Source organism: Ambystoma mexicanum, chromosome 5p (genome assembly GCF_040938575.1).
Source record: "Ambystoma mexicanum isolate Mex_15411 chromosome 5p, UKY_AmexF1_1, whole genome shotgun sequence".
In the NCBI taxonomy this organism is placed as follows: domain Eukaryota; kingdom Metazoa; phylum Chordata; class Amphibia; order Caudata; family Ambystomatidae; genus Ambystoma; species Ambystoma mexicanum.
Window position 1 is genome coordinate 849,347,186 of NC_090930.1, and position 19,674 is coordinate 849,366,859.

The 19,674-nt window shown below is 51.1% G+C and overlaps 1 protein-coding gene across 3 annotated transcripts in view; it reads right to left on the bottom strand.

Annotated features, from left to right (window-relative positions):
• AMPH (amphiphysin) overlaps window positions 1–19,674 on the bottom strand; it is a 1,422,934-nt gene that overhangs the window by 643,855 nt on the left and 759,405 nt on the right. The gene's annotated exons all lie outside the window — the stretch shown is intronic.

Consider the following 19,674-nt stretch of genomic DNA (forward strand, 5'->3'; position numbering starts at 1 on the left):
AAGCACGTGCGAACCGGGTCAGGTGTAACCAGTGCCAGTTGGTGCTGAGTCGCGGGAGACCTGGTGTGTACAGCTTTGGTACTACAACCATGAAGCGCCACCTAACTTTGTTCCACAGTGCAGATGTTCGCAAGGTGGTGCCATGTGAAGTACGTTCGTAGATTAAATTCCTCCACAGCATCCTCCGTGTCCGATTCTCTCACCACAAGAGACACTCCTGTGGGAGAGCGCCTCCCTCCAGCTGCCTCACAAGCCATTCGAAATGCTATTGACCCTTTTCTTTCAAAAATGACAATAGTGTGTATGTATTGTGACGCAGTAGTATGCAGGGGGGATAGTTTTCGAAGTGCTTTTGAGGCTACGGTCACGGAGCATCAGAATAACTGCTTCCTACCCAAGTAAAGATCACCTTATAGCTTTCTCTCTCCATCTGCCCCTTCTTATCCCTGTGGTTGGTGTCCCTTCCTTACCCTCCTTTTCCCTCCTCTCCTAGTGTGTCATGTGGCCACAAGCAGGAAAGTGGAAAACAATAAAAATGTAAAACAAATGGCCACACGAGCCGGCTTTCTCAATTTAACAGTAGAATTAGCAAGTGACCGTTGAAGGCCCCTGCGCAGTTTTGAAAAAGTCTGCGGACAGTCGTAGGACACAGAAATGGAGGGTGCACGCGGATTAAAACCAATGGACTTTATGCTGCGAGTAAGTGGTGGCTCTGAAAAGAGCCTTTGGTGGTGTGTTTGCTTCAAAAACTGCACATTGAGAAAAACGGAATGGCAAATAAGTTAGGGTGATTCCAAAAAAGGGTGCAATGCATTTTGTACATTGTGAAGAAAAATTTGGTTGCCAGCATATGTGAGATGGACGCCATCTCGGCGAAAAATGAAAGAGCTCCGAAACAAAACGTTTTCATTGTGGAATGAGGACATGCCAACATCTCTTAGAAAAGCACAAACCGCCTTATTCACATTGTGTCTTGCTTTCTCCATTTGTGGACCAAATGCAGAAGAACGCAGCCATATTTGTCTTTGTGCAATACGGGAAAAAAGTATTTGGCAATTGGGGAACATGTCCATGATCTGCGCAAGTCCTTCCTTCATTGCAAATTGCAAAGAAATTCCAGACACATGGCCTAAACTGTTTCCTCCGCAATGAATGATAAGTATATCAGGATGATGCTCTGTCAGTAAAGTAACACAGAGAGGTACCAAGTCCAACCATCTTATTCCACGCACCCAATGCCAGTGCACTTCCAACTCGTCCTGGTAGCGACCTGCAGCATTTTGCTTCTACGCCACACACTGGGCCTGCTCGCAGGCATCACTAACTAACCAGATTCCATTCCACAAAAGTAATAATAATGATACTTGGTGAGTCCTCTGGCGGCGCATACTGTAAGTTCCAGTTTCAGAGTGCTTGCTAACAGGTGTTACTAATTACCATCCTTACCACCAACAGTTCTGGTAGTCTATTCTGGGAAGGGTGACGGTATAGCTGCTCCTTCTCATCAGAGAAATGCACAGAGATGCCCAGACTCCACCACAAAGGCACCATAGCTTCATCTCAACGTCCTGACATTGCAACAGGTACTTTCATGTATTTAGGAATCATTGTTTCTATCTTGCATAAGGAGCCCTGTGGGGATATAGGCCAGGGGTCTACAACCTTTGACTCCCCAAATGTGTTGGACTACAAACCCCATCAGCCCCAGCCAGCATAGTCAATGGTGGAGGATCTTGTGAGTTGCAGTTCATAACATCTGGAGAGCCATGGGTGGCAGACCCCTGATCTAGGTCCACACACTCTAGGGCACGTCACTCCTGTATAGTGTTTTTAGCCCTGGGGAAGATACTGCCCTATCTACATTATCAGCCATCAGTTTTATGGCAGGTGTCATTTGTGATGCCAGGTGTGAAGTAGTGCATTGTGGGGAGTAAAGGTTCCCGTCAGACTACATGGTCAAGTTTCCGAAATTAAATTGTTTGGGTTTTGCATTTTAACCTTCCTTCCTATCCCTCAAATATGTTGTTTTTTTCCATGGAATTTGCATGGTTTTTCACTAGCATACAGTGATCCTTCTGCTTGTTAAGACATGTTAACATCCAGTCAAGTAAAGTGCTTTGGGGAACGTGTAATGGTGATTGACAATATGCTCCTCTGCAGGGCCCTTTCCATAGACCACCAATCAGCAGTCAATACTTTTACACTAACCTGAGACATAAAGTTGCACCTTTATGAATGGTGCATAAACTAAGATATTTAGATCCTTGCTCGTCGACTCTCGAATTCATGTGAACGTGGCTTTGCAAACACATCTCACGCCCTCACTAAGACATTAACTTCTTTGCAATTGGCCAAACAGTGCGTAGGGAGGAAGGATAGCTCACAGGCAACGCGTTTGCCTTTGAAGCAAGACAACACAGCGCAATCCCGCCTTAGAAACCATTCGCTGGTATTAAGCGCGTTATAAATGAACAATAAACTAAATAAATAGTAAAGTCAGACTGCATAACTACCACCAGGACACCGTCGCTATAGATGCATAAATCATCAACAGAAAGCGCTGCCATCCACTCCACTCCACCCATCGCCATCTGCTTGCATCCAGACTTGGACCCCCGGTACACAAAGCATCTTGCTACATTCCGGCTGTTATGTGCAATGCCAACCCAAAAGCAGGGCTATTTGCCAGTACTAAGACGTGTGTTGTCCTCCTGAGAGCCGGGCTTTTCATCGTGGGGCACGGGGTCTCCCAGGCCTCTCCCCTCTTCTCCAAGTGGAATGGCTGTCTAGATCAATGACTTCCCCCCTCACTTGTGAAATAATTAACCCTCTTAGCCTGGCTGGAGTGCGGCTCTGCAGGAAGCAATGGAGCATCAAGTGCCTGTCTGTTTACCCAAACACTGCGAAATCAATTGCATTTTCCAGAAATCAAGTGAAGCATTTTCGCATCCAGCAGATGAAGAGCATCAAATGTTATGTTCGAGTGGAAATACAAAAAGGGCATCTCAAACAGGAACAAGGAACTAAGCTCTTGTGGAGCTGCGGTCGGGTCGGTGGGTTGGATGCAGGCCGGTCATGGAGAGCTCCGTGACTTTGCTCGACTGTTTAAGTTATTGTCGCACTGTATTGGAGTTTATGGACCTGTAGTGCTGTATTGAATGGACTTGGGGACGCTGGGACGCCGGACTGTATATACCAGTGTTGGCGTTTTGCTGGGACAGACCCACAGCATGCCTAATGTTAGAGCTAATAGGGCCTCCGTGGGCAATACTAAGACTGGCCCAATAGTATTACCGTGTCCAGCCTAAGATGGCCTAGGCAGAGACATCTATGGAGCCCCCTCAGGAGATGATGATGGCTTCCCGGTAGTGCATATACTAGTCTAAGTCTAAGTAATGACCGCATGACCAAGGTCTTCTTGATAAGGGCCCACAGGAGACAGTGGCTCCAAGTTGAGAGAAGGGAATATCCCGATGAGTTCAATGATTCTATATTGACCAAGGGCCTCATTACGAGTTGGGCGCAAAGGGATTCCGGGCACCGGTAAGGACACCAGTGCCGGTTATCCATTTGCGCCCTATTCCGAGTTCCCTTAGCGGGTCCCTTTCTTAACGCCTGGTTTTACCAGGCGTTAAGGACGGGGCCCGTTAAGGGACTTTAGAGCTAATAACGGTACTGCAATTTGCGGTACTGTTATTAGCACCTTCCCCCTTCCGTTTGAGCCCTATGGGGGCTCAAATGGGAATGGGGAATGGCTTTTTCAATGGGGACTAACCAGTGCCGCAAAGGTCGGAATAGACTGGTAAGTCCACATTGAACGAGGGCGGACTCGGTACCGGTATTGGAGGTAGTCATGGTGCAAATAGCGCCATGATTACCTCCAAACTCGGAATGAGAGCCCATCCCGATGATAAACGTGAAACTGGACAGAGATCCTATAGTTTGCAAGACCGACCAAACAAACATGTCAGGGTAAATTCCCCTTAAGAATCATCATCAGCTATCCACGGAAGGGTCTACTGTGTTGCAGTCCCCGATGAAACCCATGGATGATGTTATTGTGGAGGTCTTGGGACAGGCCCAGACGGATGTTAAAGGGCCGGGTGAGGACCACTGGAGTGTTGTGAGCTGTCAAGTGATTAAAGAAAAGATTATTTTTGATCTTAACCTTTGCAAAAACAGCAGGTATTTCAGCTTTTGGTCAGAATCTCTTGACAATGTTAAACTACAGCTACCACCAGAAAGGACTAATAGAGAGTGCCAGACTGACTTACATATCTTTGCGGCTCATCCCAAGCTGTCTGATATAGCTTGTCAAACTGACTCTACTGAGCTCAGTAGCGAGGTACTGGATGGTAACCCAAACCATGCATGCCAGCCTATTTCAATCTGTCCATCCTCTGACGTCGCATTAGTGTTGGCTTCCATAGACCCCTATCATGAGGCTACATAAATCCTGCAGTTGACCTGTATTCCGGGGTCCCTATAGACTTTTTCTCATGGGAGAGATATGCACATAAACAAATCCAGAATGCCTGAAATTTCAGACCCTCTTTTAAGAACACTCATTATGGACCACAGAAATATGGTTATTACCAATGTGACTTAGCCAAAGAGGACTGAAACTAGACAATCACTACAGAATGATGTTCTGTCCTAGCTCCATGCAAGAGTAGTCCAAGGATGTGTCAGGTTGCTCACATCGTTGTGTGGGCGGGCCTCCGTCGGGGCCCAAAGGACATGACGTCCAGGACGTGACATCAGGGGAAGGGGAGGGACGGGGGGGTTAGGATCGGCAGTTCTGCCGACATGTTAATTAAAGCAGGTTGACAAGTACCTCGGCTCCCGTGTCTCATTGCAAGCTGCTGCAGGGCCTGCCGCGGGTACGCTTCACAAGGAAGCGACTCCTTAACACTGGCGACGAGCGGACACGGACTCCCGCTGGTGCCGTGCCGAGGTCTGCTGTCAGGCAGTATAGCGCGTCGGCGCGCCTCGGACACGGCAGACGACTCCATACGGCCCCGCCTCCCGCGTGATAAAGGCCCAGGATCATCACACGGCACTCGCTTCCTGCGTGACAGAAGCACAGGATAAGCACGCAAGCAGCCCAGAATCAGCACTAAGGCACCCGCCACCCGCGTGACAGGGGCACAGGCCCAGGATCGCCACACGGCACCCGCCTCCCGCGTGACGGAAGCATGGGACTGGCACACGAGCAGCCCAGGATCAGCACAAGGGCGCCCGCCTCCCGCGTGACAAGGGCACAGACCTGGCACACAGACGCCCCACGAATACGGGAACGCTGATTTTGTGTGGCCCCGCCTCCCGCGCAGGAAGGCTCAAAGGGACCGCACGTGGGGGAAGCCGTCCTCCGGTACCACCACAGAAGCCTCGACCTCCCCCACTGCAACAAAAGGGTGAAGGGAGGAAGAAAGTCCTCCGCACGCAGCAGCAGCGCCGCCAGAGCTGCCAGAGCCCAGGCGCCGTAGTCATCAAAGGGCACACAGGCTCATCACGGCAACGCCACCATGTCAGACACGGCGACTACACCAGCATCCTCCTCGGGAGGGGCAGGATTGGCGGCGGCAGCGTCTGGAAACGCGGATACCGCACAAGACAACAGTCAACATGCACACCAGGAGGGAGGAGCATCCCAAGTCATGCACATGCCCAATCCCTTCGAGATCAGAGAAACCTCCAATCTAGGGCCCAGATGGAATATATGGCTACGGGACTTCAAGTTCTACACAGGTGCCATAGGATTGACGGACGACACAAGATTGAAAAACACACTGTTCATGGCAGTGGGACCGGCGGTAAGAGACATTGCAGGGGAACTGCTGAACGTAGAAACCGTCACATACGGGGAGCTACACGCCAAACTATCTGAATACTTTACGCCACACACGAACGTAGACTATGAACGCCACATGTTTCACACAACAAGACAGGAAAAAGGGGAGTCAATGGACAATTTCGTGATGCGCCTCCGCATCAAACTGAAACAGTGTGAGTTCCACAGATACTCTAATGAAGTGGCACTCAGGTCCCAAGTAATCGCCGGGTGCCTCTCGCAACCTTTTCGCAAGCAGCTTCTGCAGAAACAACGATCCCTAGAAGAAATCCTAGCGCTGGCCAGCATGGAAGCAGCGGTGGACTCTCAACTAGATAGCTTAGGAAAAGTATCCATACATCAACACAGTGAAAACACCGAGTCGATCAACAAACTGTATACCCACCCTGATCCAGGCAACAAACACCTCGAAGCCACATGTTATAAATGCGGCTATGAATACCCGCACACAGGAACATGCCCGGCTGTAGGGCAGAAGTGCGCCGCATGTGGGGGAATGGACCACTACAGGGCCATGTGCAAAAACGCGCCAACACACACGCCACCCAAACATCGCTACCAAGACCGGCGCCGGCCCACCCGCCAGAGTCCACCCAGACCCGCAGGGGACAGCGACAGAAGGCGAGCCCGAAAAGAAGACAGCGACCGCAGAAGCCGGTACACACGCGAGGATAAACGCTCGTCGGAAGACATGAGACGATCACACAGACGGCGTTTTGTAAGGTATGTGGAGACCAGGTCACCCACCAGCAGCGACACCCCTTCGTCAGAGGAGGATCAAAGGAGGAAAGGTTACGTGTGGGCCCTACAGGACAACACAGCGGCCACCCAACACAGCCCCATCTTGACACTTCAAGTTAACGACACCCCACTGAACTTCCTTGTAGACACCGGGGCGACGGTCAACATTATCAGCGACAGTGCATATCAATCCCTGACCACACGGCCAAAAATTAGGAAAGCCACAGTAGACATATATCCCTATGGCTCCACGACATCCCTGCCATGCAAAGGCATGATCACAGCCTGGTGTACACATAAAGGGCACTCTGCAAAGATCCCGCTAGACATCCTGGACACCGAAGCCAACAGCGGATGCATATTAAGCTTCCGGACAGCAGTAGACATGGGACTGGTGCACATTTTATACCAGCTGATGGCCCATAAGTACTTTGCAAAACCGGACGCAATTGAAAACGCATTCCCAAAGCTCTTCACCGGCCTAGGCAAACTGCGAAACAGGAAGGTACACCTACACATCAATCCCCAGGTCAGACCAGTGGCCCAACCTTACCGAGGTATCCCATCCAGAGGCAGGTGGAAGAAGAGCTGGACAAGCTCATCAAAATGAATGTCATAGAACCGGTGTCGGGCCCGACGCCATGGGTGTCACCCATCGTCCCCGTCCCCAAGAAGTCACCAGAAGGATCCATACGCTTATGCGTAGACATGCGCAGAGCCAACACAGCCATTGAAAGGGAACGCCATCAGGCGCCCAGGATCACGGACATGATTCACCTTCTCCACGGAGCAAGAGTTTTCTCCAAGTTGGACCTCACGAAAGGATACCACCAAATTGAAATCGCACCGGAGTCCCGCTACATCACCACATTCGTCACTCATCTCGGCTTGTTTCAATATAAAAGACTCAGCTTCGGCATATCCTCTGCCACCGAGATTTTTCAAGAAGAGATCCACAAGGTTATCAGGCACGTCCCCAACTGTCTGAACTACTCGGACGACGTCCTGGTCTATGGCAAATCCCAGGAAGAACACGACCTGGCACTGCACAGGGTATGCCAAGCACTGGACGACGCAGGACTCACTTTAAACAAATCTAAGTGCGAGTTCTCGCAAGGATCCTTGAGGTTTTTCGGGCACATCTTCTCTGATAAAGGCATGAGACCCGACCTGGAAAAAGTGGAAGCCCTTAACTCAGCCAGGCCCACCGTGAACACTACAGACCTAAGGTCGTTCCTAGGATTGGCCAGCTACTGCTCCAGATACCTGAAAGACTACGCCACCGTCAGTAACCCCCTGCGTTTACTCACCCGGAAGGACACGCCATTCATATGGTCGAAAGAGTGTCAAGCAGCGTTCGAGGCTATAAGGAAGGCCATCGCACAGGCGGAAGACATGGCATATTTTGATGCCAGTCGCGACACTGAACTTATAGTGGACGCCAGCCCAGTGGGACTCGGCGCCATATTGACCCAGAAAGACCCCAGGGAGCCACACATCACACACGTGGTAGCATATGCCAGCCGGAGCCTAGCAACCACAGAACAGGCATACTCACAGGCGGAAAAAGAGAGCCTCGCTGTCGTCTGGGCCTGCAAATACTTCCATCTCTTCCTGTTTGGCAAGGAATTCACCATCATCACAGACAACCAGGCACTACTCACCATATACGGCAGCCCGAAGGCCAGGATGCCGCCGAGAATAGCCAGATGGGGCCTACGCCTACAGGACTACAGGTTCCAAATACTGCACCGGCCAGGGAAGGAAGAAAACCCAGCGGATTACCTCTCCCGGCATCCCATGTGCACGACTGCATCCCAACCGTCCATAGCGGACGCGTACATAAATTACATCATACATCACCTACAACCACTCCCAGTAGGGTGGCAGGAACTATCGATACAATCAGAGGCGGACCCAGCACTGCGAATCGCTCGACACTGCCTACAGATGGACACGACGACCCTCATGAAACATCAGGCCAGAGAAGAACCGGACACTACGAAGGAAGACGTCAAGTGGCTGGACCAGGTCCGGGAAGAGCTGACCGTGGTAGAGGACAGCATCATACTAAAGGGATGCAAGGTCGTCATCCCGAGAACGCTCCGGGAGAGGATAGTGCATCTAGCGCATGAAGGACACCAAGGCGTAGTCGCCACAAAGTGCCTCCTTCGCCAGAAAGTCTGGTTCCCTCAACTTGATCGCTTGGTAGAAACCGTCGTGGGAAGTTGCCACGTATGTGCACAAGTTGCGCCCCCGCCACACCCAAACCCATTACAGTCATCACCACTGCCAAGTAAAGTGTGGGAGGAGCTAGCAGTCGACCTATTCGGACCACTGAACAACGGGAGACACGTGGTCGTACTCATGGACGAACACTCAAGATACCCGGACGCCCAGATAGTAGAGAGCAGCGCCACAGCGAGCGTCATTCCAGCACTTGACAGGATGCTCTCTGCCTATGGCATCCCCAAGATCATAAAGTCTGATAACGGTCCTACGTTCATAAGCCAAGACTTCCAGCAATTCACAAACTACATGGGGTTTCAACATCGACGCATAACCCCTCGATGGCCTCAGGCCAATGGCATGGTCGAAAGATTCATGGCCAATGTAAAGAGGACCCTCCAAATCGCCCATGTACAAAACAAGCCATTTGAGCAGGCCCTTAATCAATTACTACAAGAATACAGGCACACGCCCCACAGCACGACGGGAGTGTGCCCAGCGGACCTGCTATTCCGAAGACCGATTACCACGAGACTACCGGAAGACCCGAGGCCACAAGAACTGACGCCGCTAGAGCAAGAAGCGAAAGCAAATGACACCGCGAGGAAAGCAAAGACGAAAGAGATCTCGGACAGGAAAAGGAGAGCTCGTGAGAACATAATGCAAACAGGAGATGAAGTATGACTCAGGCAACCCAATAATCGTAAAGAAGAAGCCACCTTTGCACCCACACCCCTAGTCGTGACTCACAAGAAGGGCTCCATGGTCACAGCACAAAGGGACGACTGCTCAATGGTGACCAAGAACAGCTCGCATTTCAAACGAGTCAAACTAACGCAAGAAGGTCAATGGACATGGGACAGAGACAGCGAGGAGGACAGACCACGCGAAGAAGCGTACCAAGGAGACGGGGAAGAGTCAGAAGGCGAAGCGCACCCCCCCACACCCGCCAGGGAAGTCCCAACCCCGAATAAGGGCAAACGACCGCAGAGGAGCCGCATGAAGCCAACTCGACTCATCGAGGAGATGGGGTAAGAAGAGAGCCTTGAACTCACATGTTAAAAAGGGGGGAGATGTCAGGTTGCTCACATCGTTGTGTGGGCGGACCTCCGTCAGGGCCCAAAGGACATGACGTCCAGGACGTGACGTCAGGGGAAGGGGAGGGATGGGGGGAGGACTCCAATGCCTGAATGGTGTATGGAGAACAATACGGGCTGTATCATCATTGGATGTGGCCGGAGTAATCTTCCAGGGTTCTTGAACTTGCGTAAGAAGTCATCCGGCTCCAACTTAAGAATAGTATTGGATTAACTTTTTCTATCTTTCTGCTTATTGTTGCTTTAATGATTTTCTGGTTCTGTTGTACTATTTCATTTCTTTGTGGCCTAGCTGTGTTGGCTTTTATTGCCTTTCTATGCCTTGTAGCTTGTCTTGATGTGTTTGTTTGCTGATGTTTTGTTCTAGTGCCTTTATGGCTACAGGCCTGTGTGCTGGTGCTCTACAAATGAATGAATAAATGAATAAATAAATAAATAAAGGTAATGGGTAACCTGATTTACCCTGTGTGAGTTATTGTCCCTGCTATATACGGCAATTCAATGCACAGGTGCGAACAATTGCACATGTATATTCAGAAGCTAAAACATTTCTCTATTTTCAAACTGTATGTACAAGAGGAAATACTTCAGAATTAAGTAATATTTTAATTTAAAGGTATTATCTTCTCTTTCTGTCTTTTCATATCGTATTGTAATCAACCTGTTGCAGGCTAGGAGGGCTGGCTGAGGCGCTACAACTTGTAGTATCTAAGTGTACTTACTTACGTAATGGGTAGGAAACACAGTGGACTCTCAAACGTTTTTTAAAAAAAAAATAAAGTTTGTATGTGTTTTTGAAACTCAAAAAGATATACGTTTTTATGCAGATCAAGTGGGTAATTGGCTCCAAAGTTTATTTGCTTGGACAGTACTTGACCTGCCATATCCTCTGGATTTGAATACACGAGGGGTAAACATGTAATATTTATCGGAAGATCATAATGGGTGTCTATATGGATACCAGTTGAGATGTTTCTTTACATCTATGGAAGCATTGGCATATAGAGCTTTGTTGACAATGGTAAGCAATTTAAAAGACATTCTAAATTGTATACAAAGCCAGTGATGAGTTTTGAGAGCTGGAGAAATGTGGGCATTTTTAGGGAGGTTCATGACTATCCGAGCTGCAGTGTTTTGAAGGAATTGGAAAGACTGTGTAGACGAATCGGAGCTGCTACAAAGAGGGGCACTGAAATCTAATCTTGCTCCCACAATAGCCCTAGCAATAGTTGCACAGTGATGCTCAGATAATAAAGGTCTCATCTGCCTTAGTAGCATAAGATCAACATTGTTTGTTTACAGGATATGAGAAACTTGTGACGACATGGAGAGCTCTGAGTCAAGGAGGACTACAAAGGTCTTGTCAGATTCTTCAGGTTTAATCTTGTGTCTGCCTAAGCTGAATTCTGGATGGCATTCCAATATGTTGGTATAACTTTTAGTTGTGCTGGCAATCATGATCTCTGTTTTTCTTCATTGAGACCTAGACACTTTTCAAAATGCATGTTTCAATGCTTTCAAAGATGTGTTCGATTTTAGTTTGATTAGATTGAAGGTCTCTTTCTAACTTGATAATGATCAGAGTGTCAATAACATAATTTTGTAATTCAAGACCTAATTCTGATAGAATTTCATGAATCGGAAAGGTTAAATAAAATTGGAGAAACACTGGTTCCATGTGGCACACCAAACTCAACTGTAATTGGGTCAGAGGATATATCTTTCAGTTTTATCTGGCATGTTCTTTTGCTGAGAAAGGAAACCAACCATGATATGGCTTGATAGGGCATCTCTGATGTTTGAAAACCACTTTAAAATAAAGGTGTGGTCTAGGGTGTTGAAGACAGCTGATAGGTCTACTAACATCAGTAGGCCTACACACCCCTGGTCCATGATATGAAGAAGGAACAAGTTACTTACCTGTAACTGTTGTTCTCCAGCATGGGTCTGGCATGGATTCACATGCTCATGAACATTCCCCGTCGTCAGGCTGGGAATCCTCGGTAAATTAAAAAATCAGTTTCAGTTTAGTTTCTGAACTGTCTTTCTCCTAATAACCAATCACTGGTCTCTGGGTCATACTGCCCCTAGCCAATGACTGCCCTCTACCAAAGCCCCTCCTCAGGTGCCATGTTTAGATTTGGTTGCACATAAAGTGGCAGTAGGAGCAAGAGAAGAGCCTCAGAGGGGTAGGCGGTAGGGTTCGCATGTGAATCCATGCCAGACCCATGCTGGAGAACAACCGTTACAGGTAAGTAACTTGTTCCTTCTCCAGCACGGTGCCTGGCATGGATTCACATGCTCATGAATACAAGAATACATAGCAGTACACACATGCACACCCACGGGAGGTGGCAAGGCTCAACATTAAGTATTTGAACAACTCAACATTAAGCATCTCTTACCTCCTCACCAGGCTCACCTTCAAGCAAACAGGTTGTGCAGCACTGCTTGGTTGACTCTGGGCTCGTCCCTGGAATCCCGGTTGACGCAGTAGAATTTCGTGAAGGTGTGCATTGACCTCCACCTAGCAGCCCTGCAGATGGCCAGCAGTGGCACACCAGACAGGAACGCCGTAGTTGCAGCGATCCCTCTGGTCGAGTGGGCTCTCAGACGGCCAGGCAACGGTCGGTTTGCCAACCGGTGACAGTGCGTGATGCAGCCCGAGAGCCACCTGGAAATGGAGGCCTTGGAGAGTACCTTCCCCTGGTTCACAGGGCCAAAGTTCACAAACAGCTGTGACGTCTTCCTAAAACTCTTTGTGCGGTCCATGTAGAACTTCAGCGCTCTAGCCACATCCACCGAGTGCAAAGTCTTCTCAGCCGTCGACGAAGGGGACGGGAAGAAAACCCGTAAAACCAAGGGCTCGTTTAGATGGAAGTCTGAGGGCACCTTGGGCATGAAGGAGGGGTGGGTCCTCAGCATGACCCTTGTTGCGTGGAAAGTCAAGTACAGGGCTTTGCAGGAGCGGGCCTGGATCTCTCCCACTCGTCGTGCGGAGGTGATGGCCACCAGGAACGCCGTCTTCCATGACAAGAATTTCAGAGGTGCTGAATGCAGAGGCTCGAATGGGGACCCATGAGCCTAGTCAGCACCACATTGAGCTCCCACCCCGGGGCCAGAGCCAGAGCCTTCACCGGCGGGAACGAGTGGAAAGTTCCTTTCATGAACTCCTTCACCAGGCGATGCGACCACAGCGACAATCACCCCGGAGTTCTGGTGTAGCAGGAGATAGCCGCCAGATGGATCTTGATAGAGGCATGTGCCAGCCCTTCCTTGGCCAGCGACAGCAAGTACAGCAGCACTTGAGGGGCCGTAATCCGTAGAGGGTTTATCTTCTGTACACCGCACCAGACAGTGAACCTCTTCCATTTATGTCCGTAGCATGTAAGAGTCGAAGAAACCCTGATGTTGGCAAGTACCGGGATCGGGTATCCTCCAAACTCTAGTGCTGCAGGAGCCAGGCCTGCAGGTGCAGCGACGACGGGTCGTGGTGCAGGATCGCACCTCCTTCCCTGGCGAGAAGATCTGCGTCTGCCGGCAGCTTGACTGGAGGGGACGCTGACAAGTCCAGAAGGTCCAGGTACCATATCTTTCAAAAAAGGTAGCAGGCGCTCCTCTCCAGAAAGAACATGGCATGATGACCTGTTCTGAGATGAGAGTTTGCAGCACATGCTTTTTGCTCACTGTACCTTTCAGAGATGGGAAATATCCATTTGCATATCAGCCTTTGTCCAGCCCACATGGACAGTCCAGCACCGAAATGCTATGGCAATTCCTCTCTCAACAAGAGTACCAACGGCAACCCCAATTCACGTGTTTCAGCCTTGTTTGGCCTCATCAGTGAGGTGAAGCTTTGCCTCTCTGGGCACAGTGAGCAGGGAGTCCACATCTGGTTGTCCCCAGGTAACTCAGGGTGACCAACCCCAAGTTCCTTGCAAATATTTCAAAAAAGGTAGCAGGCGCTCCTCTCCGGGTATCATATCTGCCTCAGCGGCCATGCCAGTGCGACGAGGATCATCCTGCACCGGCACCGTCCGAGCTGACTGATGAGTCGTAGGAGCAACGGCAACGGAGGGAACGCATAGAGAAACAGGCCATCCCAGGGGAATGAGAATGCATCCCCCATGCTCCCCGGCTGGGGAAACCTGCTGGCGAACCTCCGGCACTTGGTGTATGCCGCCATCGCAAACAGATCGACCTGGGGATTGCCCCATCGTTGAAACAGTAGGTCCACCTGATCCTGCCGAAGGTCCCACTCATGGCAAGAGCGCAGCTCCCTGCTGAGTGAGTCGCTAACAGTGTTTTTCACTTCTGCCAGATGAAAGGGTACCAGAAACATCTGAGCGATGGCCCAGTGCCATAGTACCTGCGCTTCCGTGGAGAGAGCAGGGGATCTGGTGCCCCACCTGCTTCCAGATGTAGATCATCGTTGTAGTGTTGTCGGTGAAGACCCGCACCACCTTGCCCTTGAGCGATGGGAGGAAAGACCTGAGGGCCCAAAACACGGCCCGGAGCTCCAGGACGTTGATGTGTAACGACTTTTCCTCCAGGAGACAAAGGCCTCTTGCGTGGAGATTCCCGGTGTGCGTGCCCCATCCCTCCAAGGAGGCGTCCGTTGTCACCATCTCCTGATGCACCAGGGTCTGGAAGTCCATGCCCGCCGCTAGATGTGCGCGGACCCCCCACCATAGAAGAGCCTGACGGAAAGACTCATCTAGGGCGATCCTGTCCTCGAAGCTTCCCTTCGTATGCATCCAACGGGCGTCGAGGAACTCCTGCAGTGGCCGCATTCGCAGTCTGCACAGCCGAACGAGGTAGATGCATGACGACATCATGCCGAGTAGGGACTTGATGGACCTAACCCTGGAAACCTTCATGGCCAACAGTCGTTGTACCTTGCCCAGGATAGCCTTTATCCTGACCTTCAACGGTGCGGCTAAGCAAACCATCGTGTTGAGTCTGACTCCCAGGAACTGGGCGTCCTGCGATGGCTCCAAGCAGGACTTCGCATAGTTTATTGAGAACCCCAGTTCCGTGAGCAGGCAGACGGTCCTCGCTGTGCGTTCGACGCTGAGTTCCCTTGACTTCACTCGGATGAGCCAATCGTCCAGATATGTGTAGACGTGGATCCAGTGCAGGTGCAGCCCCGACGCCACCGGTGCCAGGCACTTGGTGAAGACCCTTGGGGCCAACTTCAAACTGAAGGGGAGGGCCTTGAAATGCTAGTGCCGTCCATGCACCACGAAGCACAGAAACTTTCGATGCCCTTTGTGAAGTGAAAGGGGATGTGAAAGTAGGCATCCTCCAGGTCCAGCGACGATAGGAAGTCCCCATCTTCCAGCTGTCCTAGCACATGCTGAAGGGTGACCATCCGGAACTTCTGGGATTTTATGTATTTGTTGAGGCGGCGGAGATCTAGGATGGGCCGCCAACCGCCGGTCTTCTTTCAAACGAGGAAGTACCATGAGCATACTCCGGACCCCCTCTTCGGGACGAGCTCTATCGCGTCCTTCCTCAGCATTGCTCATACCTCCAGAAGTAGTTGAGGAATGTGGTTTTCCTTCCTGGCCACGGGTGGAAAACAAGGGCACTTCTTTTGGAACTCCAGAGTGTGCTGGTGGGCCAGGGCATTCAGCACCCAACGGTCGGTGGAGATGGATTTCCACATGCCGACGAAGTTCGCCAGCCAGCCTCCAACCGGGTGCTCGGGTGCGGGCCCGACGTCATGGCCCGTTCAGTCCTGCTTCACCCTTGGGACCCTTGGCGACGACGACGATGTCCGCCAGTCTTGTTGCGGCCTCTGTAAGCATCCTGCGACAAAGAACAGGCCACCTGCTGCCGAATTCTTTGGAGGGCTTGCCTCCGGAGGGCCGAAAGGGTGGCCGTCGTTGATGGAGAATGCCCAGGGCATGGGCTGTTTCCGTGTCTGCCTTGATGGCCTGCAGTGACTTGTCCACTGCCTTGCCGAACAAGTTGTTCCCATTGAAGGGCATGTCTAGTACCCTCGTCTGAATGTCCTGATGGAAGTCAGTGGCCCTGAGCCAGCCACGCCGGCGAAGGCAAATGCTGTTGCCCATCTGGCAGAAGCCAGTGTTGGCTATGTCCGTGGCCACCGTAATGGCATGGTCCGATGCCACCTCGCCTTCTTGCAAGATTTCCAGGGCCTCTGCCCTCTTGTTTTCTGGGAGTAAATCCAGTAGGGGGCGATTTTAAACCACAACTCCCTATTGTAGTGGGCCACGATAGCGAGAGCGTTGTCCACCTTAATGGTAATCGCTGCCGATGAAATGACCAGACATCCCATGTTATCCAACTTCTTCCCCTCGCTGTCCAGCGGAGAAGTGGAGGTCGCCGCCGTCGTCCCAGCGGACTTATTCTTGGCAGCCACGGAGACCACTGAGTCCGCAGACGGTTGAGCTCTGAGGCACATTGGTGCCGAGTCTGGGAACGGGGAATTCTTCTCGTACCAGTCTCTCTTCACTGGGGCCGAGGATGGGTTCTCCAGGAGGGCCAGCCGCTCGTCCCAGATGTCGTCCAACAGCGGGACCGAGAGCACTGTCTTCCTCTTGGCCTCTCGTCGTGGATAAAGGAAACCCTCCTTCTTCTGCTCCTCGGGGCATAGCTGAAAAAGCTCTGAGGCCCAAGCGATCATGCAGTGAAAAGAGCCAATTCCATCGGGAGGAGAACCCCGGGGTGGGGGCGACGGGAGATCTGTTCCTTCGTGGCCGCCGTCATTCGTCACCATCGTCGCCATCTCCGTCCCAGTCTCGTCCCTCGGAGGAGAGGATGGAGATGAAGGATGAAAGGGGGGTGTGGGAGGGTGGACCCGCCTCTGCTTGAGTGGAGGGCTCCCCGACAGTCCAGGTGCCGCTGTGTCATCCGCCAGAGGCAAAGCATCCTTGTTCTTATTTCCGAACACAGGGTGTGCAGGGCTAGCAGGATGTCCTCCGACCTGTCCATCAGTGGTTGCAGCGGTTGAGACACGAGCGTCGGCAGCGGCGTGGCGTCCTCCGGTTCCTCGTCGATCTGCCATTCCTCATCAGCTCCCCGTCACTCTACATGTCCACCTCATCGGGGTCCTTCCTGTAGGACCTGACCTCGTCGACCTCTTGTCCAAGACTGATTTGAGGCCTGCCAGCTCATCCTCGGAGGAGATATCTGAGTCCGGGAGGACTATTGCTCCCCCCTTCTTCTCAGGCAGGGGTTTCCTGGGGGTCTTTTCAATGGGCATGAAAGACAATTCCCTCCTGGAGGGTAGGAAAAAACTTGGCTTGAGGTCTTCACTGGGGCCGTATCCACGGGTTTCACCAGGGACGTTGCCACTTCCTCAATTGAAGCCTTGGCCAGGTGAATCTGGGCCTTCGCGACCTTTGGCACGTCCGACGCCTGCACCATGGGGAGAGGGTCACCGCCTCACTCCCCCTTGGCTTTCTCCATCGGGATCGACCGGGGCTTCTCCTGAAGCTTACCCGGGTTCTTCAACTTCCTCTTCATCGAGCCGGAGCGTTGGCTCATGGTTGACAGCCTCAGTGATGCAGCACCCAGCCTGGCAGCCGAGGAGCCCGTACCAACGGTGCTCCCAGTGCCCACGGACTCGCAGTGCTTTGCCTTATGTTGGGCCCCTGTCGCCGGAGCGCCCTCAAAGGTCTTAGAAGACCGCTCGGACTTCTTCTTGGGCTCACCTGTCACTGGGATTTTTGCCTCCAGCCAGTCAGAGAGCCGTTTAAGACGGTCCTTCATGGTACGGGCGGACATGTCCTTGCAGAATGCACAGTCCTCCTACATGTGCGACTTGTCAGAATGCATGCAGTAGAGGTACCAGGAATGCTCATCCTCCTTGCAGACGTTCTGTAGTCCACATCCAGGACAGATCCTAAACAGCTTGGATCCAACGGGCGTAGTTTGTGTTCGGCCATGTCCATGCGGGGTAGGCCTCATAGATCTTCTGGAATCCTCCAAGAAGTGAAATTCGATGAAAATGCACCCTTGAGGGGTGTAGAGATTTCCGAAACGGGTCCCTGTTAATCGGAAGAAGAATCGGTAGAGCTTGAAGCTCGATTTGACCAGAAAAATAAGAGTAAACTCTTAGAAAAAACACAATACACCGTAAAAGCTCGAGAGCTAAGCACGAGGACTCCCAACACTTGAACGTGCAGTAAAAATCTGAAGATGACTGCCTGAGGAGGGGCTTAGGTAGAGGGCAGTCATTGGCTAGGGGCATTAAGACCCAGAGACCAGGGATTGGTTGTTAGGAGAAAGACAGTTCAGAAACGAAACTGAAACTGATTTTTTTCTTTTACGGAGGATTCCCAGCCTGAAGACGGGGAATGTTCATGAGCATGTGAATCCATGCCAGACCCCATGCTGGAGAAGATAGTCTTTAACATCAATGAGAGCCTGTTCCGTACCCCTTTGTGGACATAATCCATATTGACGGTCCCCCAGATATATGCCCAGATTCTAAGAAGGTCTGTAATTGTACGGAAGCAACCTTAGCCAGGATTTTAAGCAAGAATTGGTAATTCGTGATGGGATGGTAGTTGCTACAATTTTCAGGATCCAGTTAGCTCTTTTTTAATTGGAGGGTAACCCAGATTTGTTTTAGATTGTCTGGAAGCAGTCCATCACAGAAGGATGCACAAGAAGCCTCTTGTGTCCAGGGAAGGGCAGAAGTTACCTGACACAAACCCTGGGGCTGGTTATCTGTGGGAGGACCACGTGGGAGAGGACAAGTTCCACGGAGACAGAAGAAGAATGAGTCAAGACAACCCTTCAGTCAACACTTTTTGTAATAACCATGTCCCTTTGAAACACTCTGACATGGCTTATTGTGATATAGGCACTAACTTTCCAGGTTTTTCTAGCCGAGGACCTCATTTACGCCCCCCACCTTTTTGGTACTGAGACCAGGAAGAGGGATGGAGTAATTGTTATGATGCCTACCCCCAGGCATCCGGACCAAGCCCAACAGCCCCGGGAGCAGGCATCTAGACATTTAGTAAAACCTCAGCAGCCCCGGCTAGGGGCTATCTGGCTCATAGTAGAAATCAGTCCTGGCGCCTAAGGCGCCAGGCTCATAGTCATTACTTACCTCAGGCAGACCATGCTGCAAATGACTCCAATCCAACATGAAGCCTGAAAGGGACTATTTTTCTACAGGGACTATTTTTTACTTGGGTGTGGTTCTAGGGACTTCTTACCTGGGACTACTTTTGAGGCTATTTAAACCACGCCCGACCAGCAACACACGCTTCGCGTTATTCTGCATCCAGCAGCGTAATGCTCATCGTGCCTGCAGCCTGCATCCAGTCTTCTGCCACGCCCGCCTCGAATCCAGAGCTCCTAAAACAGAGAGGAAAGAAAGGGACAAGTTAGAAAACAAACTTATTTCTATTCCACAACTGATTCTGGATCCATCTCGTCTCCGGACCTGTAAAGAACATAATTTCTGCACGCGCCGCACCTCCAGCTGCAGCGCCGCACCATCCTCACCAGTCTTCACAGCATCCTTCGGTTCGGCGCTGCCTCCATCATTTCTTCGCCGAACTTCGGCACCTAGGAGACAAAAGAAAACCACAAGGTGAGCCGAGGGAACCAACAAATATAATTCTTACCACCATAGACTTACCTGATTTACCACCGGAGGCATCCTTTTGCGACTCTCCATATTTTCACGTGCCGCATCTGTAAAGAGAGACAAAACAACACGTTTTCCACGTGCAACATTTACCGGACAGCGCCGGGTAATAC